The sequence below is a fragment of the Castor canadensis genome, chromosome 6 (genome assembly GCF_047511655.1).
Source record: "Castor canadensis chromosome 6, mCasCan1.hap1v2, whole genome shotgun sequence".
NCBI classification, from domain to species: domain Eukaryota; kingdom Metazoa; phylum Chordata; class Mammalia; order Rodentia; family Castoridae; genus Castor; species Castor canadensis.
The window spans coordinates 148,751,038-148,755,165 of NC_133391.1; the positions used below are offsets into that span (position 1 = coordinate 148,751,038).

At 40.5% G+C, this 4,128-nt stretch overlaps 1 pseudogene; it reads left to right on the plus strand.

Annotated features, from left to right (window-relative positions):
- The first annotated feature begins 583 nt into the window (after positions 1-583).
- On the plus strand, positions 584-1,601 carry LOC109697112 (protein SEC13 homolog pseudogene; annotated as a pseudogene).
- Positions 1,602-4,128: the final 2,527 nt, after the last annotated feature.

The window sequence follows — 4,128 nt, forward strand, 5'->3', positions numbered from 1 at the left end:
CAGAAAGTTCAACTGGACAGAGCCACACTAGACTATAAGCTCCATCAAGAAGGGTCCTGATTTGTCTTGGTCACTGCTATTTCTCTAGCATCTAGAACAGTGCATGGCATATAGTAGGCTCAAGGAAGGAAGGAAGGAAGAGAGGGAGGCAGGGAGGGAGGAAGGGAATGAGTGAACTGGAGGATGCATTAGGTGGACAGCAGCAGGAAAAGGGGTAAAGGAATGCTGAAAATAATCTGAAGTGGAGAGAAAATAAGGGCAAAAATACAAAGTATCTGTGTAGGTTCTTCTCATTATCTCTTTATTCCAATATTTCTTAATCACAGCAGTCTCACTTAAAGAACATTTTGACCACCACTTACGGTGGTTCCCAGCATTTTCCTTTTGGAGAATGTGTTGAATAGTAAATATCATTCGACACCAAATGGTCTATGTTAGTGAAAATTTATAATGTGAACTTTTTAGTTTATCATTAATTTCATTTTCATTTCTGATCTCGTAAGTTAGATAGTACTATTGACAATTTGCTAGAAATTCAAAAAATTTAAAGATAAAGAGCCTTTGACTCAGTCCAGTTCCAGAAATGACCTGTTCGGAGGTGTTGTCTGGAGCTGTCATGTCTGAAGCCCAAGTACCACTATCACAGCTATTTTGTCAGTAATTAACACTGTGGACCCCTCCTGTGAGGATGTGATTCCTGCAGGCTTCCCAGGCTGTCCTCTCACTGTAGCATGGGGCCCAGACTATGGTACCTGACTAGCAATTTGCTCTCAGATCTGTCAAAAATTGTCATGTCCTTAAGGGTAGGCAGATCCCATAGCCAATCACAGGATCAAGAGGGCCTGTGTGACAAATGGCCTGAACCCACCCTACGAATAGTAATATTCTGGCATCTTGCTCCTATGACCAGAAAGCCATTATCTGGAAAGAGGAAAATGACACCCATAAAACCCATAAGCACTACTGACTCTTCAGTGTACTTTGTGTGCTGGGCCCCTCATAAATATGGTCTAATCCTGGCTTGTGGGAGTTCAGATGAGACCATTTCCATGCTGCCCTACACAGAGGAAGGCAGGCAGAAAGCAAGGAGGACATGCAGTGCTGTCAGCTGGGCCTCTGCTGTTTCAACTGGAAGCCTCACAGACCAGCCACTGGGTCAGAAGTCCAATTACATCAAGAAGTATGTACCAGACAGTTGTAATAACTTCATCAAACCACATGGAAGAGGAAGAAGACAGCCAGTGGAAGGAGGAGCAGAAACTAGAGGCATACAGAGACTGAGTTTGAGATGTGGCCTGGGATCCCTATATCTATCTGCCTATTAGCATCATCACCACCTGCTCCCAGGATGGTTGAGTGTTCATCTGGACCTGTGGTAATGCCTTAAGCAGTAAGTGGTGACTCGAGCTGCTGTGTAAGCTCAATAATGTTATGTTGTACACAGCTGGTGTATCACAGTTAACATTATGGCTGACTCAGACACGGTAAGACGACCCTCTGGAAGGAATTGGTGGATGGGTAGTGGGCATGCAGCAGTGATGTCAACAAGGGCAGAGTTCCATGTCAGCTCTGTCACAAAGGGTCAGCAGAATGAGCAGTGACAGGCAGGGCCTGCCTCCCTACCTGCTAATTCCAGCACATAGCCTAGAATAACCAACATAACCACTTGGAGGATGAGCCCTCAACTTCACCACGCTTGCTTTCCCAGGAGTAGTTACAAATGCAACCATAGATTGATCACCTGCCTTAACATGATTCCGTATGCTTTGCAATTTGCTGTTCAGCTGAAAGCATTCATGTTATAAAGAAGAAACTACAGTGACTGCAAATCTATTATTTAAAAATATTCTTGAACATTTTTATGTACCTTTGGGTTCAGGCATTTGTCAGGGGGAGGTTGTTTCCAAAGTGATTAAATAAAATCACATTACTTATTTTTTAAAAGAACCAAAAAAAAAAGAAAACAGAATTTAATATCCATCATTTTATCATACTTAAGAGGTAAGAATTGCATTTATTTTATAGCTTTTTAAAAATAAGTCTGAGAAAGACAGGACTTACAGGATTAAAATTGTGTATTAAATTAACAGGTAACATTTCATGTTTTCCTAGTTTTTGGGGGTTTTTTCCCAATTTAGTTTGGTTGTTTTTCAGTGAGTGTTAAAACTTAAAAGTTTTACTCAAGGTCTGGTTGTAACTTTGCTACCACCTTCTGGCAAACTAATAAACATCTCAAAATCTTTGATTAAGTTTCTACAGTTTTGTTTACATTATAAATTTGTTTTTCTTGCATCTATTGCAAATAAAAACAAAAGCTGTTAAAAGGAAAACATTGCAGAAGAAAACTAGACTATAAAATTTTTAAATATCCATTCAATATTCAATAGTAGCAATTAAAAAAATGCTGGTCAAGAAAATAAGCAGAAAATTCAGAAGGAAGAAGTTTAAGGAAAACTTAAACCTCAACTATAGAATCCTCATCTGTTATGGTTTGGTTTGAATATGAAAAGTCACTCAAAAAATCTCATGTGCTGAACTTGCTGGTGGCACTGTTGAGAGGTGATTGGATCAGGAAGTTACTAATGTCATCAATGGATTAATCTCTTGAGGAGTTCATACGGAATGGATTCAGAGGTTGGGCCTGGATGGAAGAAATAGGGCACTGAAGGAATGCCTCTGAAGGATATACATTGCCCCAGTACTTTCTCTCTGCTTCCTGGCTGCCATGAAGTGCAGCTTTGCTCCACTATGCCCTTCATCATGATATTCTGTCTCGTTTTGACTCAAAGACAATGGAGCCAGCTGACCATGGACTGAAACCTCTGAGATCGAGCCAAATATATCCTTCCTCCTCTTAAGATGTTTCCTTGAGTATTTTGTCACAGCAATGGAAAGCTAACTAAAATGCCATCTCAGCCTTGCCAGAGGCTGAAAAAACAGGGATAAGCCCACTGGGGTGGGTGAGACACACCATCGGCCAGGTGCAGTGAGTCCTAACAGGACATCTCAAAGGATCAGAAGAGAATAAAAACTCGGAACTTTCACTAATGGCTATACATGGTCCCAAAAGAGTTGGCTCTCCCTACGGTACCCTCCACAAAGTATGTATATATAATTAGTATACAGAATAAAATAATACCCAGCCATCAAGCTGTCATTCAAAGAGTGTAAGACAAATGGATCTTAAACAAGATGGTAAAAATGTTGACGAAAATTTACCCATACTATACAGGAAGAAATATATTTGGACAGAATTGCCCACTTTAAACATAAATAATATACAGGGCGATGTCATAACTGAGTTACTAAAGAAAAGAAAACAAGCACAAGCACATGCTGAGTCTCACACAGAATGCTGAGTGCAATTTCAATGTCTGAAGCAAAAGAATGCATACCATATTCTATTTACAAATCACTTTTTTTAAACCCAGAGGCAGAACTAAACTATGCTGTTAGAAGTCAGAAAGCTGATTCCTCTTGCGGGGAGAACATGGGAGAAGGGATACCAGTTTCTAGTGCATAGCACACACATCCCTCTGGACTCCTGATGATTTCACCCAAGTTTTTAATGGCCTTCTTATGAGCATTTCCTAATTTTTTTAAATTCTTGGTGTATATGTACATCAATTCTGTAATAAGATCTTCACATACTTAGAATAATATGAAATCATTCTCAGCCACAATTACTCACTATGAAAAAAGCCTCACCATGCAGAACAAACAGTGCTGATTCTTCAGAAAGTCATGTGTAGGGGCAGCTATGGCAGCAAGGTTGGTTCATTAGGAGTCCAGCCATCTCCCATCTGTGAATTTCTTAGAGCCCATCCCTCTAAATGGCTCTGTCTGTGGACACATGAGGAGAGAATCAGAAAACCAGGGCACACCCCAGATGGCTTGTACTTTCATTCAACCATGGAGCAGTGCTGTGACTTACTTTGAAAGAGGAGGTATACTGGTCAAATTCTTAGTTGCAGACAACGGAATCCAGTCCAGTTACTTTAGCAGAAAGATTTGTTAGTGGGTACAGAAAGCTCACTGAATCATTGTGGAAGCAAATAAAACAGATTCCAAATTGAGCTTCCAGGAATGAGTGACAAACCACACCACAGTGGAGTCACCTTAGGAGCT